This window comes from Desmodus rotundus, chromosome X (assembly GCF_022682495.2).
Source record: "Desmodus rotundus isolate HL8 chromosome X, HLdesRot8A.1, whole genome shotgun sequence".
Lineage (NCBI taxonomy): Eukaryota > Metazoa > Chordata > Mammalia > Chiroptera > Phyllostomidae > Desmodus > Desmodus rotundus.
Window position 1 is genome coordinate 49,122,660 of NC_071400.1, and position 26,241 is coordinate 49,148,900.

General features: G+C 40.9%; 1 protein-coding gene across 5 annotated transcripts in view; it reads left to right on the plus strand.

Moving 5' to 3' along the window:
* Positions 1-26,241, plus strand: part of PAK3 (p21 (RAC1) activated kinase 3) — a 385,169-nt gene that overhangs the window by 225,619 nt on the left and 133,309 nt on the right. For 2 of the 5 annotated variants that reach the window (XM_053917262.1, XM_053917261.1), the window contains 4 exons: positions 3,128-3,193; positions 3,312-3,421; positions 4,694-4,776; positions 8,818-8,965. The exons of 1 other annotated variant lie outside the window; for it this stretch is intronic. The gene's annotated coding sequence lies outside the window, so the exon portion shown is untranslated. Of the gene's footprint in view, positions 1-2,005; positions 2,220-3,127; positions 3,194-3,311; positions 3,422-4,693; positions 4,777-8,817; positions 8,966-26,241 lie in introns of those variants that run through there. 2 more of the 5 variants (XM_024551656.4, XM_053917263.1) reach the window with 2 other exon arrangements.

Here is a 26,241-nt window from a genome sequence, read left to right on the forward strand (position 1 = left end):
GTAAAAACATGGACTTTGGACTCAGATCTAGATACATATTTTTGTTGTGCCACTTTCAACAATGTTCATGTAATATTCACATATGCATACGTATATTTTAATTAAGGAAAATAAAATAAATGCAAATTGATCCTTTAAAAAGTCTTGAGTATGCTGTTCACTTAGTGTTTGTCTCCCTCTTTCATGCCTTGGAAGGGTCATTGTTGTTGTTTTTTCAATTCCCAGTATCATCACATTTTAAAATAAATTAGTCCAAAGAGGCCTCATATTCTCTAATTTCCCAAGATGTTGCCTTTGGTGTTCTAGAGGCCTGTTGTGTGACTTTTCCTAAAAGGACCTGGGTAGATATATTAGTTCACTGACAGTCTTTTTTTTTTTTTTTTTTTTTTTTTTTTTTTTTTTTAATGTGAACCCATTTTTATTTTTGAAACTCTTGCCAGTTAACCTTGGCATTACACAAGAAACAGACAGTCTGACATAATTTGATGGTTATCTCATGAGGAAGTATAGCTACATACAATAAAAAGCAATAATGCAGCAACTTTGGTTCACAGAGCTTTGCTTTTAGTCTTATCTTTCCATAACCCTAAGCAATCCATAATACAAGGTGTTTGCTTATTAAACTTTATCACTTTTTTTTTTTTTAATTTATTTATTGTTATTTAATTACAGTTGTATGCCTTTTCCCCCATCCCTTCACCCCACCCCAGGTGAACCCACTTCCCTCCCCCCTCTCCACCCTCCCCCTTGGATTTGTTCATGTGTCCTTTATAGTAGTTCCTGTAATCCCCTCTACCTACTGTCCCCGCCCCCACCCCCCACCCCCGCCCTTGCTATTGTTACATTGTTCTTAACTTCAATCACTGACAGTCTTGAAACTTATTTTGTTGGCACTGTGGAGAACTGATTGCTGGATGTTATGAGGAGTTGAAAAAAATGGATAAACGTGCATTTGGAGTGTCATGACCCATTTTTACCACTTAAGTATGTGAGAATATGTTTATCTTTATAAAAATAAGTTTGAAAGGGGAGAAGGGAAATCACCTACAATCCTCCTACTCTAACCCAACTGCTACAATTTTGTGTTCTTTTCTGGTCTTTATTTGCAGGCATATTTTACATCATTATAATTTAAATGAACTTATTTTTTTAATTCATTGCCATTTTTGATGACAGTTTAATTTCTCCTCTCTGGGTTTTACCATAATTTACATAAGCTAGATGAATCATGATTTGGGGGTACAGATTTTGGAACAGCAAAAGATAATTTTTGGAGGTAGATTTTAGGCTTTGGACACCGGCAAAAGTTTGAATTCTTAAAGAGAAGAGAAGCAATGGAAGGTTTTAAGGAGAGCCACATTTTAATGAAATTAAATGTATCTATATCTATATATCTATACATATAAACTTGAAGTACATTAATTATTCATTTTTGTGTGTAGTGCTCTGTTTCAAAATGTGTTTCTTGTGTAGAAAGGTCGTTTCCCTATCTAGATTGTCATCTATTTGAATCCCATTGCCCTATCTGTCTCTGACTTTACTGTGTATTCCAAAGAGTCCATCAATGATACTGGATTGACTGACAGGTGGTGTCTCAAACCCAAGCCATATTCCTTCTCAAAAAGTGCCCGTGTAGCTGGAAAGATTTTCTCCCTGTAAACTTATCTGAAATTTAAGTCTTCCTGAAGAGATCAGTTGAGGAAGAGAAATGAAATACACCCCTCCTTCCTTTTGTCAGGTGAGCCTCTCTCTTGATGGCGAGACCTCTGCCTAGACAACCCTGACAATATAGAAGTTTCCACCTCATTTTCCTTTCCCTTTCCCTGAACCCTCCTCTTCAGTTTTTTTTCCCCTTCCTAGGCGCTTCCTGCCTGGAAACAAAAGATTGGTCCCCAGTAGCCCATTCATGGTGATTTTAGTTTGATACTCATCGTCTGATTGGCCTATGCACGGTGCAGAGCCCGGGTGACGTCATAGCAGAGAAGGGCTAGGGAGCGGTTGCTGAGCTCGGGCTCTACCCAGCTGTGGGCGGCTCAGCTGTCTGGGGTCTTGAGTGAGGGGCTGCAGCTTTTCCCTGCCTGGAGCAAGTGTGCGGGGCCAGGAGGAGATCCAGGGGTGGGGAGCGGGCTGTACCCGGGAATGAGGCTCCCCAGTCCAGCCAGCCCGAGCGCTCGGAGGTAGAGGAAAGGTCTTGACAGTGTCGCTGGACCAGTTGGCAGGTAAATCCCAGGACTTACGGAACCTGGCTCACTCAGGGGAGGGGATGGCGTCTGGGCATTGCTTTTATACTGCTAGGCAGATTTTCTGCCATCTCGATCCCCTCCCGCTCTCGAGGCGCCCCAGCTTCGAGTCCCCGATGTGGCTTCCCCGGAGCCCTGAAACCTAGTGCTCCGTTTGCTCGATCATGCATCACCAACGCGGACAAGTGGGTGTGTCGGGGCCCTTCCCGGAGGGCTTGGGCCCCTTCCCTGAGTCAAGCCCTAGACTCCCATATTGGGGCGTGGGCCGCTGGAGGCATAATCTGCCCCAGGAGCTACGTCAGCCTGTAAACCTTATGCCATCTACCCGCCCCTGACACCAGCCACTGTTGCAGCAAAGGCAGTGCCCGCCCACCCCCCACGAGGGGGCGGGGTGTGGTGGAGGCCCTGGCGAGTCAGTGGGGGAGGGGGGAAAGACCAACCTGACAAACAGAAAAAGTGACGGTTTTTTAAAGGGGCTCCTTTCCCCCTTTCCATTATATTTCTTTATCCTCTTTCCCCTTTATTGGTGTGGGGAGGGTAATGGCAGGAGGACTCATTTCTTTTCCTATGGGATTTGAAATTGTGCAATAATGTCCCTAAAAAGCCTGAGGTCACTCATTTGGCTGTTGTCTTTGTCTGGGGAGGGGGGATTCATTAGGTCCATTGGCCCTCCCTTCCCTGTCCCCCTCAGCTTGGAGTGGGCATTGCCCTTAGTTTTTGAACTGGATTTGGCAAGATTCTTGCTCTCAGCAGCTTTTCCTTCCTTAGGTGGTGGTTGAGGGGTGGGATGGGGGAGTGGCATGAAGGTGGTGCCCCGAAGGGAGGGAACCAGAGGCTCCACTTGTTTTTGTTTGTTTGTTTGTTTTGTTTTTGGTCCCATCTTCCAGAATCCACTGCCAGACTCTGAACTTGAGGGTTCTGGGCTATGGTCTGTAGAAGCAAAGGAGAGAAGGGTGAGTGGCTTGGCTTTGGGAAGCATGAAGGGGATGGTTGCAGTGCTATTTTTTAAAAAAGGCTTTCTGCAGGGAAGCCTTTAGCTGTGTTAGTCTTGCTCACCCCATGGTTTTGCAGACTCAAATCCAGGCCAACTGTATGGCTGTCTGAGGTGTTGGAACAGAAGGAGGTCCATTCCTGTTGGTGACAACACCGTGGCCCTGTTCTGAGATGACTGAAGTATAAAGGTCAGTGTGGTTTTCAGTGGGCCTTTGCAAAATTATAATTGGGTAGGTCTGTGTTTTGATACTTGAGTCCTCTAATCATGGGCACCTTTGGGCAAAGGGAGTTAATATGGTAATGGCAATTAATAGGCCAGAGTTTGGAGAGACAGCCATTTAAGCCTCTGTTTCTGGATACAAATGTCATGTCCCCTGCCCCCATGAAAGGCAAATAAGAAGAGACTGGATATATGCTGAGTAAAAGCTGACAGCTGAGAATCTTGAGGACAGAGGGACCTTGAGATGTCATGGACCAGCCCCTCCAGGCTGGCAAGTGAGCCTTGTAGGAGAGGCCTAACAGAAAAAAGAGTTTCAGCTGTAATAAAGGTGTAGGCAAGGGGCCATACACCCTAGAGGATGTTCCAACTAGCTGACCATTCCCACAGGTTGCAGATATTCCGGTTGGAGGTGGAAATGGTATAGAGAGCAAACAAGCTTGCTGAGGTCTTTGGGGTACAGCAGTGGCCATGAAAAGTGAGGGAAATGAGGAATAACTGTGGGGATGGAGAGGTAATGCCTCCATTAGGGGCTGCTGTTGTGAATTCAGAGAGTAAGCTACTATGAGATCTATGAAAGCAGCCATGGCAAAAATAAAAAAATAAAAATAAAAAAGATCTAGAAATCAGAACAGGTAGGTAAGATTGGATGGAGTAGCCAGGAACAAAGTGATAAAAGAAAACACATCATCTTACCATGAATCCAAAGGCCCTTATATCCCTGATGAGATGGGGAATTGATGGTTGAGGCACCTGTGGCTCAGCACAGACTTAAAGGTAAAATTTCTTGGTATTTAGAGAATCAATAGTGTTCCCATCCATGTAACCCACGTTTGGGAGCCAGTTGCTTTTTGTCAAGGGAAGAAGAAACTCCATCAGTGGCTGTCTCAACAACCAACTTCAGCTTCTTGGGTAAGGAGAAGGGAGTGGGAGGGGCAGGGGCCCAAAGGAGACTGAGGGAGCTTTGAATCTGTCCAAGACAGGTAGGTTGACTTCTTTTACATGGTATGTGCCTGGCCCTTATTCTAGGCATAGGGGTATCTGCTAGTGCTCAAAGAAAAAAAAATGAAGCCCTCATTCCCAGGCATAGGCCCATGGGACCCTGTGTAGACTGAGGGATGGTGACAATTACCCTAGAAGGTAAGTGCAGATGTCAAGGCATCTGGGGTACAGCTTAAGCTTCAGCTGCCCTGTTTTTCCCCAACCTCTCCTTCTACCAGAAAACACTTGGTTTCCTCTGCAGGGCCTGGGGTAGACTTGCCTGCCAACTCATTACTACACAGCTTCTCCAGCTGGGGACAGGAAGAGCTGAGTCCTCCATTTCAGGTGTGAAGCCCTAGCTTTGGATCCAGTAAGAGCCAGACATGTAATATCTGATATAGGGGTACCAAAGAACCAAGTAGACTCCCAGGTGTTTCCATTCCCCCACACACACCTAGAAATGTGTCGCTTCCTATCTGGCTCCTGGACTTTGAAGGGCATTTCAATTTACATATATGGTGATTACTGGAGTCAATAATACACACAGCCTAACCGGGAGTTTAATTGGAAATGTTAATCAATGCAATGCATCCATGTCTGATTTTCACATTTGGTCAATTACCTGCAGGTTGGGACAATCTGTGCTACACCAAGGGGATGTGATGAGGGGTAGAATGGCCTAGCTCAGGGGTGTCAAAATTATTTTCACAGGAGTCCACATCAGCCTTGAGGTTGCCTTCAAAGGCCTGAATGTAATTTCAACTCCTTAACAGTTAAGGAGTAGTTACATTTATACAGTCCTAAAATTATTTCAGCCCTTTGAAGGCAACTGCGAGGGTGATGTGGCCCCCGGTGAAAATGAGTTTGACACCCCTGGCCTAGCTATTGCTAGGTCTTGCAGGTGGGAAGCAAAATGGAAGGTGTGAACCTTGAACACTGGAAAGCGATGAACAATGTACTGATGGAGAATGTAAATCGTTCCAAAGGTGTGGCCATAGAGAGGCCTTGGAGAGTGATCGCTGAGATGGAATAGGATGACATTGGAAGCCACGGTGGAGGCGAAGGCCAGGGTTTTGCTGTGAGGTGGAATGGGCTGTATTTGGAGAAGGAAGACTTTTAGGCACTAGTGCACTAGGATCTGGTGTGGAATGAACCCTGGGAATCAGAAGTTAGTTGACCTGGTCTGTGTGTTTCTGGGTCTCAGTTTCCTTGTCTGTCAAATAATGGGGTTTGGAGGAGGTGGTTTCTAAAATGATTGTGACATTTTAGGAATTAGATCCATTGTTTTTTATAATAAATACAGGCCCACTAAAGGACAGCCCTCTCCCCCAAATTTACCCCTTCTAAATCACACTCCTTTCTGCATGCTCTCCATTTGGGGGGAAACAGTACAAAACAAACCTGAAACCCTATTCATCTCTTCAACAGTATGACTGTAGTTTTATTTTATGTGAATGATGAACAATAGGGAAAACAATAGAAGCCCAAGTGGAGAATCTGGTAGGGACCCTATGATCAAGCCCACACAAAACTATGTGGGGATCTTATACAGTGGGGAGTGGGGGTGCAGAGATTCACTACTGGCCCTGACACCCTGAGTTTCATAACAGAAGGACTTTGAGTGAGGGTGAATGAAGGGCCTGGCTTGGGGTGTGGATCGTTTCCCTTCTATCTTTCTCCCCCATCTCTTTATGAGCCAGGTGGATTGTTTTGGAATTCTCCAACCCTCAAGAGACCTACCCCTAATGATCAGCACAATCACATCCACTAGTGACCTCAATAGAGATACCCTTGGCAGAGTTCCCTACACATCCATCCTATAGCCCAGCTCTGCTGCCAGTGCTAAACACTTGTGCAGCCCTTGCTCTCTGTGGAGAAGGGCTCCAGTCCTTCTAACTGTCCTGAAGGAGAGACTCAGGTAGCTATGGCTTCTTTTGACCCTTCTCATATATGGATAGGGCTGGGAGTTGAGAGAAAGAACCATTCATGCCCCTACCTCCAGTACTCAGTTTCCTTCTTTGAGCTTGAAAAATACTCCAGAATTCCTTTCCCAACTATCCTTAGTGATGATCCAGGCACTTGCCATGGGAGGAGTCTGTGGTAGAGAGAGTGGTTGTCTGCAGCTTCCTTCACCCCACTCCCAACAAGGTGGCAGCCCTAGTCCCCATACAGAGATGCTGGCGAGAAGTTGGAATTTAGCAAGGCTACAGTGCTAGTAGGCACAAGATGTGTGCACTGATCCCTACCCCAGCCTCTGGAAAGAGGCTGAGCCACAGGTGTACACACAAGGCAGTATAGACACACAACATGACACAGACACACAGTGTGGCATAGCTGTGTGACACACAATACAGATTAGCCATATGGTACACACACAGCATGAAATAGATGCAATATACATACAAAACAGTACAGGCCCACAGCAAGAACATAATACAGTACTGACATGATACACATACACAACATGATATAAATATGACTGCATATATACCCAATATAATACAGAATTGATATACACACAACATAGTATAAATATGATTTGGTACACACCCAACATGGTATAGACACACAAGGCACCCAATACAATGTGGTACTGGGAGCAGCACAGATATATTCCACCCCCCATGCTCTCACACAAGACACACACCCCAGACTGACAGGAGGAGTGTGGCCACCAGGTATAGCACTGCATCTGGCCAATTGCATCTGCACTGGCTCCAGTTGTATACCTGATGAGTTTGAGGCAGGCTGCATGGAGTTAATAAGTAAATGAGGGGAGGTGGAAGCAGGCCTAAGGAAAGCTCTGGATCTTGTGCAGAAACCTGGAGGTGCTTGGTTAGTAGAGGTTGATGTATCTCCCCTCCCCTCCAGATCTTCTAGCGCTGTTCCCCACCCCTATGGATGCATGCTGCCTCACTAGGCCTAGCCCTCAGCCCTGAGAATAGGCAAGGGGGTTTTTTGTGGCCATTCTTCTTGAGCCGTCTTTGAGCCCTGCCCCTCTGGAATTTCTACAGCCCTTACTCCCCTACCCCCAAGCTACTCCACTGAAAAATGAGCTCATTCAATGGGGGAGGCTATATGCACACCATTCCGCCGCACAGTGGGTGGGATTTGGAAAAGCTTCTTGGAGTGTGCGTGTGGGCAGCACACAGGGAATGCCAGAGCCACTGGGGGGGTGGGGAAGATATGCTCTGGTGTCTTTCCAGGAGCAAGTGGAAGACCTAGGGTATGGTTTGGTCTTTTAATTTGAGAAGGTGGTATTGAGAATCATAGGGTTTTTCTTGGCTCCCTGGGGCTCTAATTTTGCTATCTCCACCTTTAGATATCCATCCATTCTTCTATTCTTCCATCCTTCCTTCCATCCATCCATCCATCAATCCTGACTTTGACTTAGGACCCTGTGTATTCTGGTGTCCTCTAATAGCATGTGCACTAGCTTGGATCTGGCTTTATTGGGAGTTACATATAGATGCTGCTTTTCTTTGAAGACAAACACTGTGATGGGAAAGGGGGGAATGGTAGGAAGGATTGCAGAGGTTGGGATCCTGTCAAGGGAAGTTTGTTCTCCTCCTTGAAAGTGCTAAACCCTTGAGAGGCTCAAGTGAATGTGGGGAAAGGCAGACAAGGGAGGGATCAGAGAGACTCCATCTTTTTCATAGTTGGACATGTAAACCTCTGTGGAGAAGATAGGGTAAATTGCCACATACACACACACATAAATAAAAATAAAAACCCTAGTATATATTTTCTCTACAAAATCTTGGGAAGATTATAAAAGACATCCCTGTGATGGAGACAGGGGGAAGGCAGAGAGAATTTCCAATTAGGATCAGAGACTGAAGCCCTCTGCAGCTGTGAAATGATACAGGGTCTTCAGAGGGCTTCCCACACTAGTGAAGGAGGTTGTTGAGAAGGAAAATGGAAATGGAGGTGGACACTTGGAGTTGAGGGATGAACAGCAGTGCCAGGACTTCAGGAAGCTCAGGTATCCTCAGAGCCCACCTGCATTTGCCATCATCTCTCAGTTTTCCATGGTACACTGGATTGTACCACCTCCAATAAATATACAGATATTTCACAACTATCATATTTGATTTAGTCCTCCCAATGCTTGTCCAAGGTGACTGGGGCAGGTCTTTTCTACATGATAGCAAACTGATCCAGAGTAGTGAAGTGACAGCACTTCTCAACTTGAAACCCCCAGTTCAGTGCTCTTTCTGGACTCCCACGTAACAATGCTTTTTTACACTTCCCTGATTCTCTGCCTTTTGAAGGGATTTTCTTACATTCACTGTAGTGCATGTGTGATGGTTGAGGGGTTGGATGAGGGAGTAGTAGCAGGTGGGAAAAGAGGTTCCTGCTCCCCCACAATGCTTCTCTTGGCAGGTTTTCCCCAAGAAAGAACAGCTGATTCCTTGCATCTTGTGGCAGCTGGTGTACCCAGCACTGAGTTCATCGGAGCTGAAGGCAGCCTGGCCCCTTCTCATGGGCAGCACCCACCCATGCTGAGGTCCTGCAGTGGTGGTGGTGTGAGGTGAGTAACGGATTCCAGGGCAGGGAGTTAGGGATCTCTAAGTCCAGGCAAATGCCACATTTTCATAAGAGCTCCAAATTTCAAAGATCCTGACTAGACCTCACCAACCAGGCCCCAGAGCATGACCCCTTCTTTCTGGGAGATTGTGCCCAGTACAGCTGCCCTTGGTCTCTTGGTTCTCCCATGTCTAATATGGGAATGACAGCCCTGACCTGCATCCTACGGGGTGTAGGAGAAACAAATTCACAGTCACTTCCAAGTCATTTTCTAATGTTAAGCTCCATCCAAGAGCTTCATTGTAACACAGACCTACTTCCTATCAAGCTGTCATTTCCTTTTCCTCCTGCTTTCCTGATGCTAAAGTGGCATTTCAGATACATGCCACAAATTACCAATTGGTTTCTGTAAACTCTAATACCTCAAAACCTTAATTTTACATGCCTATTTAAAGTGTAACCCACAACCCAATCCATCCCAGCTTCTTAACTTATACCTTCCAGAACCTTCTGTATGCCTTCTTACTCAACTACGTAATATTTCCTTCCCCAGCTCTCCAACAACACTTGAGTGTAGCCCGTAGTTAGCTCTTGCTTCTTGACTACCTAAAATAATTCTTGCATGGTTTCTGCAGTATTCATTTTAGCAGGTAAACTAGACCATAAGCTCTTGAGGGGTAGGGACTTAGATCTTACAGGTCTCTAGTCTCTCTCACAAGTGCCTGACCGCTTCCCAGCAGTTTTTCAATTTGGGCCTCTCTCTCCCTCTCTACTTCTTTCATGTTTCTTGGCTTGATCCTCTGACCATCTCTCTGTCTCTTTGCCTCTCAGGAAGCTGTTTTAACTTCCTCAGTTGGCTTCTCAATCTGGCCTTCTTTTGCTGTATACACTGCAGTCCAGCCAACTGTTGTATCTTACCATCCTTCCATCTGTCTGTCTGGTCTTCTGTCAGTTTTTTTGTCAGTTATTTAAGCAACTCTCATATTGCCCAAGTCAAAAATAAACAAACAACCAAATAAAAAAAACACCTAAGAGAAAGACAAACTAAATTTAAAAATAAACAAACAAGGCATATGGAATCCAGTTCCCTTTCACACTGAGCCTGTCCTGGGGCCTACAGGACAAAGGAAAACTGAGGCTCAGCAACAGGTGTTTATATGATGCCTTCTCATGAAGGGCAAGCTCCAGAGTTTCAGCTGTGAAATTAAAGGTATGAAATTACAGCCTGGCCGATACTGATGCATTCAACTTCTAGAGATGCTGTGGTAGGGGATCCTCTATAGCTCTTGAACAACAGAAGGTAACAAGAACTGGCTAAAATAAGAAGCAAATCCCTGAGTCTCTGATGGGTGATCTGACAGCTGCAATAATAACATGTATTTACTGAATAACTACTGTTGCCAGCACTCTACTAGGCATTTTACTTGCCTGAAACAATTTGATTTTGCTGCAAAGAAGGTATGTTTTTTCTAATAGTTACTATATTTGTTTTTGATTATAAAAGTGATACTATCTCAAGGTATCATCAGTGTTTTACTCATGAGGAGATAGAGGTTGAGAGGTGTTAAGTAACTTGCCTGTAACTGGACACGTGCCTTTGGGAGGAGATACGTCCTGAAGAATTTCTAAGATTCCCAAATTATTTTGATTCTCTTCAACGCTCACACTCCCACACTCATACACTCACACAGTCATTTTTACTTCTTTGACTCATAATTATTGTTCATGCTGAACACATAGTGATGATCATTCTTATCCCCCACCCTCATAAACAATCATATTTACAAATTCACTACATACAGGTACATTCTTATTGCTACACACTGACACCTACATTTATATATTCATACTTTCATGCTGACACAGTCACACTTGCCATATATCCTGCTCTCACATTCTCACCCACTCATACCTATGTGTTTTCTTATATTCTGAGACACTCATAGTCACACTTTCACAGTCACATCCACACAGATGATAGAATCACCCTTAACCCTCAGTTTTCTACACAATTATACACATTCTATACACAAATACATATTGACTTTCCTCTGCTTATTTCTAATAGATATACACACATTCAATTTCATTCACTCCAACACATTTGCACTGTCACTATTTCCTTTTCACATTCATTCATATAAACAACTTATAACTCAGCATAGGGATACATAAATATGCATGTGTGCTCATATGTTCACATTCATATATGCTTACACCATAAACAGAATCTCACGTATTGAAACTTTTATACTTACTAGCTTTCTTACACTCATAATTACATGTTCTTATATACTCAGCACAGATGCAATCTCCCTATCCTATCACATTCACATGTAATCACACTTACATATGGACACACTTTCTTTGGTACATATTCACATTCACACTCACCTTTTCACTGAGGCATAATTGTACTCTTCACCAAACTCAACAAATATAATCACAAACACACCCACTTTCTTAAACTGAGCCATTTTCACTGACACCTGTCACCATACTATCACACTCATACACAATCTCTCTCTCACACACGCACACACAGGTGTAGTTACCTTCACATGCTAAAACATACATATATTCCCTCGCATTCAGTACTCACAAATATTCACACAGCCACACTGTACACCCAGACCTACATACGTACATTCTCACATTTTCACATATGCTCACATTCACAACCACATACTCAAAATCATACCCATCCACACATTCCCATGGACACATAGTCATACTTCCTGACACTCATGTCCTTGCACATGTGCACTCTTCTCATGCACCAACTCCCATCCATACATTGCCCATATTCATATCGGCACAGCCACACTTCTCCCACACCCACATTCTTACACATTATCACTCTCACACTGACACATCTTTACTCACATTGTTATGTACATTCATGCCAGTACACATGTAGTGACATGAGTAGTCACTGACTGCATTTACCTTGATACACATCACACTGACCCACACAGTTCACACTGTCACAGTCTATTTAGTAAAATACACACATGCACTCACACAGAGATAGTGACTGATTTCACATAGACTTACACTCACTCACTCACACTCACAGTCATCCTGTTACATCCTCCCTTACACTGATAAACTTGATCACACTGACCCACATACATTACTGAACTTCCATCAACTCTTACCTGGACTCTCAGAAAGGACACATTGTCACTGACACATACTCACATTGACATTAACCTACACTTTCTCACTGAGATGATCCCATTGACCCACATTGACACACATTGATTCACACATGCTAATAGTGACCCATACTCTCATTCTCATATATACTTTGCTAAACTCTTATACATACTCCCATATGAATATTGCCACATACACATACTTTTTTTCACTAACACATACTGTAACACACCCAATTACAAGTAATTTTTTATAATCACAGCTGTCACTTTTTTCTACTTGCCACTAATACTGTTCTCACCCCTGCCAAAAGGTTTTCCAGCAACCTCTCACCAAAGAAATAATATTGGTCTCAACCAGGGTGCTAATGGGACTAGATCGTTCCAGAGCAGAAAGGAGTGGAATTTATGTCTAGCATTAAAAAGAGAAAGGTCAAACACACAGATCGAGTTTTATATCTTTTTACCAGTTTCCTTTTACAGAAATTATCTCTACTGGAACCTTATCTAGTCCTATCCAAAGGAAATTTGTATTTAGATGATTTATTTGTTTTTCTAGGAGTTTATGGCTAAACTTGCTGCCTTGTCTCCCTTCCGAGGGGAGGGGAAGATAAAGAATGTGGTTTTTTACATACTTTGTGTTTTCCTGTTCTAAAGTGTGTGTCTCCAATTTCATGTTTATGATTTGGAATTACCTGCGCATTAGACACATGGGAAGTACAATCCTACTCCAAGCAGGCATCTCTAATATAGGCAGGCCTACTTTTACCCCATTAACCCAGGAACATGGTATTCAAGAAAGAGGAAAAAAAGGTTAATGAGTTAGCAGTGTGATAACATAAATTCTATTGTGAGTGTGCATGTGCATCCATAGACCCCACTGAAATTTCAACAGCTGTTACTAACAAGTTAACAGAGGAAATTTCTGAGTAGGTGTGGATAAAAACAAGCTAAGGAAACTCCCTTGCACTCCAGACAGACTCTAGATTTCCCTGTAAGAGGAATAAAAGATATACAAAACCCAGGAGTTAATCAATGGACCAGAAGTCTGGTACTAGAACCATGTGCCACCCAAGTTCCCTACCAGAGATTTAGAAATATGAAAGCACCTGTAACAACCTCCCTAGCTCCCTGCTGGAGTCTCTCTGGTGAAAAAACAAGTGGAAAATATGACTAAGCCACCATTTGACATGAGTTCTGGCACATCATGGAGAAAAGCCTATACTTTGGAATAACACCCACCATGCCTAACAACCACGATTAGATTGAAAAATTCCTTGATAGCAAAGACCAAATCTTCTTACTTATTTTGGATTCCAAATGCCTGTACAATGTCAGGCCCAAAGGAGCTACTCATCCCTTGGTTAAGAACCTGAAGGTGGTGTGTGGATAGCAACATGTTGTCAGGACAGATCCGGTGTCTCTCTTCCTCAGTCCCAAAATTCCAATGGCATCACCAGCTTAGACAGAGGATCTGCAATAGACCTCACATAGTGCTAGGCCCAGAGGGAGATTCAAATGGTTGAAAGAAACATACTCTATCCATGAATCACTTTCATTTGAGTGAGAAAGATGAAGTCACCATGAAGCAGTAGAACAAGGCAACAATCTTGAAGTTTGGTATTAGAGGGATCTTTATCATGTAATTCAGTGTCCTTCAGATTCCAAAGGCCTTGAGGGCCTGTGAATAGTCGAGAATAGCAGTCAGGATATAAGGCAATCACCTCCCAAAATAAACCGCCTTGTAGACATCTTGCTCAGCACAGATCTATGCTATCTTTCCAGAAGATGGTATAAAAGGGCCCTTTGTCACTGGGCCTAAGGCAGAGAAATGAAGATGAGCTATAGACCTTGATGAAAAATTTTTGCCACCTCCACCAGGAGACAGATTCAGAGAATAGCCTGGTCAATTTTCTTTTGATAGTTTCTGTCAATATATCGAGATTCACCAAAAGTAATTTATATAATTTACAGGACTGGATGAATTTTAGGAAGGGAAAGATGCCACCTACCTGAATTCACCAAAAAAGCACTAAATTAGGAGACCCAGCCCTTTGCATTTATATGGCATTTTATACTTTTCAAAACATTTAATAACCCATTCATCCATTATGATAGAGATATTAAGAACACTGCCTCTGAAGTCAGTAGACGAGCAGTTAAATCCTAGTTGACCACTTCTTAGGTGTGTAACTTTGTGTGAGTCAATTACTTATCCCCCTTAATCCTCAGTTTCCTTGTATATGAAATGGGTGTGACACAAATAACATATACCTCACTGAGTTGTAATGAGGATGAAATGAGATAATCTATGAAAGACTTTGGCACAATGTCTAGCCTATAGTGTTCTACAAATGACAGATCTTAATGTTGCTCTTAACACAACCCTTTGAGGTAGGTGCTTTTAAAGGGACAGAACCCTAGGAAAACAGTATTGTTTTTTGCAGCCAAACACCCAATCTTCACGGTACTCACTGACTACTTTTCTTTGCCTTTATTTCTGCTTAACCAAAAGCTAGGAGTCAGTGCTCATTCCCACTTAAGAAGATGAGTGAAAAACAGAATTAACCCATCGACTTTCCTCAATTCCTGTCATTTTAGGACATGTTTATTTGGCAATTGCAGCAATGGTTCTTGTTGATTTAAATGTCCCCTCTAGTTCTCCAATTTTCCCCTTGAAATAGTGAAGCCCTCACTGTTGTCACCTTGATCTGCAAACACAGAAACTTGGGAGAGGGGCAATAGAAGAGACTCCTAATTCCTGTAGAGGTAGAGGTACCATTCACCACCAAAAGTCAGGGCATGCTGTGTGGTTCTGTTCATGCTGCTGGAGCAAAATCAAGTATTCAGAGTCTAGACATGCATTATAAAATGGCTCACTGCAGAGCTGGACACATGGGCTGAAGATATTAAACTGTCCCATTGCATCTTATTCCCATGCTGGTGGTCTCCAAATTAATGTCATAATGCCAAATAAACATATTAGAAATGCTGCTACTATATTTGTATTTGTTGTCTTAATCTTGCTGTCTCTATTGAGAGGAATAGATTTAGCTATTCTGTATTGAGAAGAATTAGATATTTTCTACCACATGTGAATTGATGTTTCCTTCAGCTTTTCATTACTTGCTATGTAATTTATACCTCTCAAAGATAAGATGCTTAGATACATATTTGTTTTGCTTCCCACTGGATATTACTTGTTTAATTTTTACTGAGATATCAAATGTGTTACTGTGTTTGTTTTCTCTTCTTCATATATTGACTTATATAATATAAAATGTACAGCTTTGCAGACCATTTGCAGTTATTTAGTCTTTGTAGAATTTTTATTTTTGTTGGTAGAGTTTATGAATTTTCAATAAAACTCATCAGTGTTGTCCTACTGACCAAAACCAGAATAATGTGATCTTATTATACTTTTAGGAATATGAGTATTGCTGGTGATCCAATGACTGCTAATAAAAGGGGCCTCCAACATAGTATTTATTATTGTCATACCAGCTTAATTGGTTGTTTTAATCACCATTCTATGCTAGTTGTTTATGTTTATTTAAAAAAAAACAAACTGAGGCTGTGTTCTGTTTGGAATCCAGACAAAAACTAAAGGCTGTACTGGGGATGTAATGTGCAGCATGGTGACTATAGTTAATAATACTGTATTATATAATTGAAATTTGCTAAAAGAGTACATTTGAAGTGTTCTCACCATACCAAAAAGAGGTAATTATGTGAGGTGATAGATGTGTAAATTAACTTGATTTTGGTAATCATTTCACAGTATACACAAATATCAAACCATCACATTGTATACCTTAAATATATATATTTTTTGTCAATTATACCTCAATAAAGCTGGAAAACTCATAAAGACTTAAAAAAAAAAACAACAACCCTGTAGGCCTACCAAACTCCTCTGGGTTTCACAGGATAGAAATAAATATATTTATCCCCAGATTTCCATTTAGAGTCCTGAGATCAGTTCAACCCACTAGGCCTAGCAACCCTGCCATCTTTGGCCAATGTCCAAAATAGAGGCTCTTCTTGAAATCTATCTTCTTCTGTTTTTCTATTTCCATAATTGTGGGCATGTGCATCTTTTCCCCTGGTTCGTTTTCTCAGTTTTCAAGATTAATTTCCATATTGCTACCTGGAACACCCCATTCCATGGGGGAAAAATTCCCCAAGTCTTCAACATTAGGTATCTGCTACATTGTCACCTGAGTAATAGCTCTGAAATTTGAAGCTAATCTTGCCATTCCACTGCCTGAAATCTCTTTATGTAGACTGGAAGAGTCCAAACCCCAAAGAAAGGCATATAAGACCCTCCTACATTTGATCTCTACTGATCTTATATTTTTTCCATCCCTCCCCTTTGCTATAGTTATACCAAGTTACCTGCAGTTCTTCTAATATACTATATTGTCTCTAATCTACTCTGGGCCTTAACAGCTATTTCTTCTGTCTGAAAAACACCCTCCTCATGGTTTGATTGTGTTCTTCCTAATCAAGCTTAAATGTACATCCTCTGTGAAGTCTCCTTCCTCAGGCTGGTAGGAGTCCCTTTCTCCATCCTTCAGTAGCAACCTGTTGTCATCTTTGCACTGAGCTGTCATGGCCAAAATTCATTACATTTTAAATTTCTTCAAAGACAGGGACTGTCCCTTTTTCATCTCCCACCCTTTATCTGCTGTCCTTCCAAAGCATCCTGTCTTTCTGGGAACATAATAAACACTGTATAAATGCTGAATGAATGCATTTATGAAGGTTTAATGATTTCCTCAAGATCACAGAATAAGCCAGAAGTGGGGCTGGAATTAGCCATTCTTATTTTGTTAGAGATAAAAGATCTACTAACTAAAAATCAACCCCACTCCCAACTTAAAGCTGCATAACAAGATGCAACTTAGTTATTCTAAGAAAAGATGTTTCTTCCAAGAGAAAGGATGGAGTTTCTTTCCCAAGTGTTCTATTTTTAATATAATTCCCCAAAAGAGGTCTGTCCTGCTCATATATGACTATAGTTATAGAAAATGGTTTGTGTCAAACCATATTGACACTCCTTTTGTAGTTCATCAAGTGTTTAGCTTTTTTAAAAAAGTTTTGTGCATGTTACTTTCTTCCACAGTTTAGAGATCTGTTCTGTTCCTTACATAACACTAGCATCACTTAGTTCAACAGGGATGGGCACAAGGCTAAAAAAAATCTACCATGCTTTTGGTATTTGTTGATTAGAATATACTATTGAATAATGGCTTACACCAACCTAGTGCTTTCCACTTTTCAAATCTTGGTGAACTCCTACTCATTCTTCAATAACCCATTCAAGTGCTATATCCTCTGGTTCCTCTGGAAACATTAGATATCTTTCCTGTTCTGTTCTTCCAGAGCATCCTGTGCCTATGTAGGTGGAATGACATTGTATTCTCTATTGTATGTATGCATGTCTGCCATCCTCACTGAACTGTGAGCTCTTAGAAGACAGAAACTAGTCTTTATTCATCTCTCTTTGTATATACCATGTACTTTACATAATACCTGGTATGTATAAATGTTTGCAGCATGGGGATGGAAGGCAAGGCAACAATGTTCTTTGGAACAATATCAACAATTTTGTTTTATATAAAGGTACAATCCTTGGCACCAATTTCTCATACAATAAGACTATAGTCAGGTAAAGAGAGTCTTGCCCTCTGTTGAACTGCTGCAGTCCTCTATTTTTTGTACTCTTCATTTTGCAATATACATGCCCTTACTTGTTTTGTAGTTACATTTTTATCTGTGTATTTAATATACATTTTAGATGGCAGCCAGAGATAAAAGCTCAAACATATAGCCTCTCTCGGGGCTGGACATTTATTTCTCTACTCCCAGCACTTTGAATGGTGCTTGACACATAAGCTTCAATAAATATTTGTGTTTGAATAAATGAATACAGGCACAGATGGGTTGCTTAGGATACATTTTCTCAGAGTTACTATCTGGCCCCTCAAAGGGTAGTAGTTCTCTATTTTGGTCTCAGGATTCTTTGAAATGAAAGTCAACCAGAAATTAATAAGAAGAAAGCATGTAATTAGTTTACTTTCCTGTAAAAAGTAAGGCTGACTTTTGTTAGACTGACGTAAGATCTCTTTTCCTTTTTTACTCAGCTGTGTAAGCTACAGACCCTCTTTATTAAGCTGGGCAGAGAGTATAGGGCATGTCTAAGTGACCAGCTAAAGGCCACACAACTGGCTGTTTGCTGCCTGACATGATTGTGAATGCAAGGAATGTATCAGGCTCAATGTCAAAGGAGAAAGAATACTCTGAGATAAACATGGTTTGCAGATTGATTGATTTAAAACACCAAGCTTTCCTCATTTACTCCCCCAAATTTTTATCAGGATGTGTTGTAAGCTACAGTCCAGATACCACAGGAGTAATTTGGGAACTACTAACTGATTGCCCCTCAGGCCTACTGATTTCAGCTCTTTGCACCAAATCCTGCTTCTGCTTCTGCTATTTTCCTACCAGAATACTATTATCTTCCTTTCAGGTGAGGGCTGGGCCATCCAGTTGCAGCCTGGGGGCTTCCCAGGGCCAAAAAAAGACTTAGGCCAATGGCAGTCTTCTCTTTATGTGTATGTGTGCACTGGGGAAGCAAAGCTTATCATGTGCTGGAGTAGGGATCTGCTCTAGCATGAAATAATGATGAGCCATATCATACCAGTATATAAGTATACAGTGGCAGCTGCAACCAGGTAAGTAGAGCAATGGACAGCAAAGGGAATACACTATTTGGTAGATCTAACAGCTTGCAAGTGAAAATCTGCATAAGCTGGGCACAGGAAGGCCATGAGAAAGCCAACATGCTGTGTCGTGAGGTCATCCTTCAGATTTGGCTTTTGGTTTATAAATAAAAGAATTTTCTTTGGGTGGATTATGATCTTTTCTTAGACACATGGCCAGTTTTCTTTAAAACACAGAAATTTGTCTTTATTGAGGGTCAGGAGTAGGCAATTCCTGCAACTAAGGCTGTGGCCAACTAAATGTTTATCTACCACTTGTGAAGTGGGATAGATGGATAGTAGATCTTGTCATATCCCATTCTTCCTTCAGTATTTGAGAGAAACCCTTTATTTTCATAGATAGCATTTCTTCTTCCTTAGCTATAATCTCCAGATAAGATGCTGGAATGTATGCTCATCTCTTTTAAAGTGTGGGCACATGGTCCCTGGCCAGTGTGGCTCAGTTACTTGAAGCATTGTCCATAGACCAAAGGGTTGTGGGTTTGTCCCAGTCAGGGCACATATCCCAGTTGCAGGTTTGATCCCCGGTCGGGGTGCATACAGAAGGCAACCAATTGATGTTTCTCTCTCACATTGATGTCTGTCTGTCTCTCTCAAAAAGCAATGAGAAAATATCCTCAGGTAAGGATAAAAAAATTAAAATGTGGTCATGTGAACTTAGGTGAAGTAACAAAATTTAAGAAGGAGTTGTTGCATTTTATGCTGGCTCAAATTCTTTGACCTCCAGTTCTGTCAAGTTTTTTTTTGGTGTGTGTGTGTGTGAAATATGTGCATAGCTAAATTGACCCCAATTCTTGGTATAGAAATAATACCAAGGTCTCAATTGACCCCATTTGGCTCTTCTATTCAGACATGCAGAGAACATCTTCCCTGCATAAAACTGATTTGGGTACAGACAAATTGAGACTGCAGCAAGGACCTAGAATGACATGCCATGACACACAAATGAGAAAGCAATGTCCAGGCACCTATATGATATACAAGAAGCCCTAGAAATTACTGGAATTGAAATTTTAGTCTTGAATTTGAAGACTTTCTCTAGAGTGGGTCAGGGAAGGGTATAATTATCACCTATGCAACTACAACCTCAGAGACTCAAGATGTTGGTTTACCATATCCTGCTCACTTAGGCTGTTCATCTGCATCTATTCTTTTTGCATCTGAATGCTTTCCAGGATACCACATGCTGTTTTGAGAACTATGAAATGTTTTATTACTAGGTTTTACTTCCCTTTTCTTTTTCCTACACATTTCTCTCCGGCATCTTTTAAAGTATGCACTTCTTATGCTTAAAAAAGTTTTACTTTTGTTCTTTATGCATTTTATTTTCTCTTTTTAGAAGCTTCAATGTTGGAAATTAAAAGCTGAAACCTGTAATAATGCATCAAATTTGCAAATATAAATATACATCAGATGATCATTAGCATTTTCTTGTCATTAGCTCATGTAGCCTACACAATAAATAATAAAGTATGGTGCTACGTATATTTATAAGCTTAAGAAGTAATTAGAAAAAGAACTATTTGTCTCTCACAATATATGCAATATATGAAGTCTAGATGCTGCGTTATACCTGTCAATTTCCTTTTTTGCAACCTATCATTGAAATTTACAACTATAAAATGCTGGCTGATTGGATTAAATTAATGTCAAGTTCCCACTGAAAACAATGGAAATCACTCATAAAGATGTTAGCAGAGAACAGGGTTACAGCAGAACCTACCTCACTTACTTGTATGTATAAAAGAGAACATTAATATATTCAATGTGAGTGTCCTTGTATGTGTGTCAGTAGTTATCTTTTGCAGGATCTAAGATTGAAACTAGGCAGCTGTAAAAAGAGCTAGTTACCTCCCTTGCTTGTCTGGCTGTTTTTGCAAATCTGCCTAACAAGTAGGCTCAGCTCCTCCTGATCAAATTATCTTAGAAATGACTTCCCTCCATTACAGCCTGTAATGGTATCTCCCAGGCGAGACTCTCTGAAACAGCACACCCCTGTCTCTGATAGCAGAGTTCCCTTTTTGAGTGCCCCAGAACAGACAAGCTTCAAAACAAGGCCATCTAAGAATTGATATTACAGGCCAACAAAACCTGTTGGAGTTCTGTCAGTAAATCACCTAGCCTTTGGTCTTTGGATGAGAAAAGAAGTTGAAATCAGTAAGTACCATCCTGAAGTGGGTTGAAATGAAAAAGCTAGAACTGCCATATGATTATTTGGGGAGGAGAGAAGTGTATATATGAAGAGTGTGTGTGTATTTATGGGTTTACTTGTATACACATTGTATTGGTGTAGTGGAAAGGGAATTGAGAAGAGTTTGAGATTCTAGTCTCAGTTCTTTCACTTATTTTGTGACCCTCGGTGAGTCACTTAACCTTTATACTTTATTAATTTCTCATGTAGAAAATGGGGATGGTACTCCCCTCTCCACGTGTTGGTGTCTGGCTCAAATGAGAACAAGACATAGGAGCTCTTTATAGTAAAAAAAGAAAAGGTTTTGATAATCATATGGAAGCTGGATTCTACATCATGCCAATTTCTTGGCAGTTAGACTAGTCCCTATATTTCCAAACATGCCTTTTTTTTTTTTTTGCTCAGACCTACTTTGAATAGGCATATAGACTCATGCAATATTATGAAAAACTTAATCAGAGCTGCAACAAATGCATAGAATGTACAGAGTTCAGTTTCATTACCTCATATGTATACTTAATGTCTACTGGAAACAAGGAACTGCATTAGGCAGTATGAAAACTTACAGTTATGACTGAGGGGGCCTTACCCTCAAGGAAATTATGATCTAGTAAGGGGAATGACATGTGTAATGACTATGTGCAGTTTGAAATGAGATAATGAAAGTTCTCAGTTGGGCCCATATGGTTGGACTGTCTGTTGTCCACCTTGTCTGCAAATGGGAGTATGGGTTTAGAGTTGTTGAGAGACCCAGACTATGCTTGTTCTCTTTTCTGTAAAATGAGAGGAATGTTCTTTCTTCTTTGGCATCCTAGTATATTAAAGGAATTAATGCCTGAAAAGTTATTAGAAATCTTCGGATGCAAGTTGCTATAGAAATACAATGCAAAACATAATCTTTCTTTTAAATTACAGAACATTGTCCACTTTGTGGAAGGCTAGGTATTTTTCTTTTTTTCTGACAATTAAACACAGCCCACTACATTTTCTTACATTGTCAGTCAAAAGTGTCCAAGCCAGTTGATTCAGTTGATAATAATGTGTCCAAGATAAAGTGGGTTTAATACCAGCAGAGGCTAGTTAGCAAAGCAGAGTTTGTTTCCCAGTCCCAGGCAATACCTGGGAGTCCAGGTAGCCATCTTGAAAATATGTGCTTTTGTTTACAGGGAGCCAAGGAAAGAGCCAGCAGGTAACTGTTAGATCATTTCTCCCACCACCAAACTATAATTCAGTGTATACATCATTCTGTTAGTTAAAGTAGCAACCTCATCCTTAAATACAAAGAACAGCACAGTGTTCATATTGTCTAAGGAGACATTGGCTGACCTTATTTTTTAAAATATATTTTATTATGCTATTACAGTTTTCCCAATTTTTCCCCTTTATCCCCCCTCCACCCTGCACCCCCCAACACTCCAGCATCCCACCCTTAGTTCATGTCCATGGATTGTACATATAAGTTCTTTGAGTTCTCTGTTTCCTATACTATTTTTGACCTCTTCCAGTCTATTTAATGCCTGCCAATTATGCTTCTTCTTCCCTGTACCTTTTCCCCACTATTCCTCCCTCCCCCTCCCCACTAAAACCCCTCCATGTGATGTCCATTTCTCTGATTCTGTTCTGTTCTAGTTGTTTGTTTAGTTTTTGTTTTCATTGTTTTTCTTTCTTTCTTTTTTCGGTTCATTTGTTGATAGTTGTGAGTTTGTTGTCATTTTACTGTTCATACTTTTGATCTTTTTTTTCTTAGATAAGTCCCTTTAACATTTCATATAATAAGTGCTTGGTGATGATGAACTCCTTTAACTTGACCTTATCTGGGAAGCACTTTACCTGCCCTTCCATTCTAAATGATAGCTTTGCTGGATAGAATATCCTGGGTGTACGCCCTTGCCTTTCATGACTTCAAATACTTCTTTCCAGCCCCTTCTTGCCTGCAAGGTTTCTTTTGAGAAATCAGCTAATATTTTTATGGGCACTCCTTTGTAGGTAACTCTTTCCTTTCCTCTTGCTGCTTTTTAAGATTCTTTCTTGTCTTTAATCTTGAGTAACTAAATGATGATGTGCCTTGGTGTGTTCTTCCTTGAGTCCAACTTCTTTCGGACTCTCTGGGCTTCCTGGACTTCCTGGAAGTCTATTTCCTTTGCCAGACTGGGGAAATTTTCCTTCATTATTTTTTCAAATAAGTTTTCATTTTCTTGCTGTTGTTCTCCTTCTGTCACCCCTATAATTCAGATATTGGAATGTTTCAAGTTGTCCCAGAGGTTCAAAACTCTCTCTTCATTTTTTTGAATTCTTGTTTCTTCATTCTGTTTCAGTTGGATGTTTATTTCTTCCTTTGTTTTCCAAATCAGTGATTTGAGTCCTGGTTTCCTTCCTGTCATTGTTGGTTCCCTGAATATTTTGCTTCATTTCATTTTGGGTATCTTTCCTTTGTTCTTTCATTTTTCAACCAAGCTCAATCAGTTCTGTGAACATTTTGATTACCAGGGCTTTAAATTTTCCATCAGATCAGCAGGCTATTTCCTCATCGCTTAGCTCTTTTTCTGAAGTTTTGCTCTGTTCTTTCATTTTGGCCCTATTTCTTTGTTCAGGGCACCTGTTAAGTTGTAAGGGGGAGGGGCCTTAGGTATTCGCTAGGGCAGGGCAACCCCTCTTTCTGCTCTGTGGTGCTGCCTGTGGGGGAGGGACCAGAGAGGGAACAATGCAGCTCCCCTGCTCATCTTTAGTCCACTTTCTAACAAACTCTCATGTGAGACTGGGAGTTTCTCCCACCATGGCAACCATCATAGTCCCCAGCCAGCTCTGAGTCTCAGTTTCTCCTTAAGTCAGCCCTGCCCATCTCATCGCAGTTTCTCAGCCCACCCCACCAGCAAGGTCTGTCGCCTGGCCTTGGGTTCTCTCCATCTGCCGCCTTACTGGTCTGGTTGTTCTGTTTGACTGTTTCTTTAATTCCATGGTTGTCAGAGTTCCATGCAGTTTGGTTCTCTGCTACTTCTGGCTGTTTATTGATTTTAGATTGGTTGTTATCCTCCTTTTGGTTGTGCAAGGAAGCGAAGAGTTTACCTATGCCTCCATTTTGGCCGGAACTGACATTGGCTGACTTTAAATCTAAGTTTACTTATTAACTGAAAGTCTGGAAGCTTTCATTAAAAGTTCAATTTGTCTTGATGTATAGACCTAATTCTTCTTAAAAAGATTTCTCAAGTTCTAGAAATTTGAATGCTCTCATATTTTGTTGCTCTTTTTCACTTAGAGTTATTTGACTTGTTTATTTCAATTTTGAGAACATAAAATCCATCTTCTTTCCTATGTGCTCCTGTCAGTTTGACAGTCATCTCAACATCAGGGTGTCTTGCAACCCCATTCATCATGCATGTATCTCAGAAACCTTAGGAGGTTCCGCCCTGGAAACTTCCTTTAGGCTACATCTCATTCCTATGTTAAATCCTCTAGTTTTATATGAAAATGACATTGATAAATATTGGTGTGCTTACCAATTTCTACTAATAACCTTATGTAACTGGTGGTTTGGGAGATTTACCTCTGGGCTTATTAGATCATGGCTGTGTATCTGCTGGCCTGGCCTTTTGTTTTTGAAAGGAGGCCAGTATTGTTTCTCATTGAGAAGATATGCAAATAAACAGTTACTTCGATTTTGAAAGTTAAAGGATAATGCAGGCATGTCAGTTGGCTGTGATAGCACCAGATATGATGAAAATATTTGTTTCATTTGCTTATGGCTTAATAGATGGCCTTGCAAGTTGTAGAACCAGTATTTCTGGATTTTCACCCTTCACATACCTAGGTAGAACACCTGTGGCAAATGGTATGACTGGCATTTTTGGTTGCATCCAATTTAACATGTATACCAGAGTATGAATTTTGGTCACATTAGATAGAGTATAATTGATTACCTATCTTTCTCCTTGGCTCCTGGAACATGTAAGTTTGTGGCTTCTTTTAACCCACTGAGCATTCTCTGTCTAGTTTGGCACTGCACTGATTAAGAGAATGCATTTTTAAGGAATGGGAGAATGATGACAATTGTTTCTAATGACTAATCATTTCATTTAAACTTGCCATGCATCTTGATAAAAATATTCCTCTAAACTTCTTTTCAGTGGATCTCTGTGTCAAAAGCCAAGTCAGTGAAGGGCTGTGTGTATGTGTTTGTGTATGGGCCTGGGTATGCATGCCTTCATGCTTTTTGAGGGGATGGGGGAAGAGAGATAAAAAAAAAGGGAGATGAGGTAGGGGAAAATAGAAGTAATCTTTCCTAGTACTATGAAAAAATGATGTTCAAGCTCCTTGATTTTCATGAAGAAAGAGGCCCATTTCTTATTATTGATGAATTTCAGTTGTGATTACTGAGCATTGGTAAGCCACATGAAACCTGAAGAGCTATATTATAAGTACATAAAATTCATAGAACCCATTTGAATTGTCTCCAAAAACCTAATATTCAAGTATGAAATCAATCTGTGAACAGATATAACAGTTTCGTTGCTGGTTGTCCATTAAAGTTACCTGTTTCTCCACAATGCTAAGGGCCAAGTTCTAAAAGGTAAATGAATGGTTTGCAATGAGATCCAATGTGCCACTCACTTGTAAGTTCCTGTTCTATTGAAGAAGGGAATATAACAAGTAAACTTTAAAGATAAACATTTTTTTGATTGGATTCCTAGAGAATAATGGTGCTTTTGTACAATTCTTGAAATAGATCCTAAAACTGCCCCAAACAAAATAGTCTCTTTCAAGATCTGATTGAACCAGCCATCCATTAACTAGTATTCTTTGTATAAAACTGTCTCAAGGGAAGGACCTGGCTTGGTAAATTGACATTGTTTACAAAGATAATATGATGGAATCCCCATTTTTTTCTACATTTGTGGAACAGTCAGAGATACCTCCCCCTTGAGAAACAAATACATTAAAAGTAAGGCTTCCTTACAGTTCCCTATCCTTTCTCCACTGATGTTCTAAAAGTGCACTTTGAAGCATTTGCTTTGAATGTGAGTTAATGATAACAAGTGCCTCCTGCATTATTGTTTCATCACCAAGTCAGAATTATTTGGAAGCATCAAAAGAAGATGAAGTTTCGTTGTACCTTGTAAAGGGTAATAAAGAACTGAAGTAATGT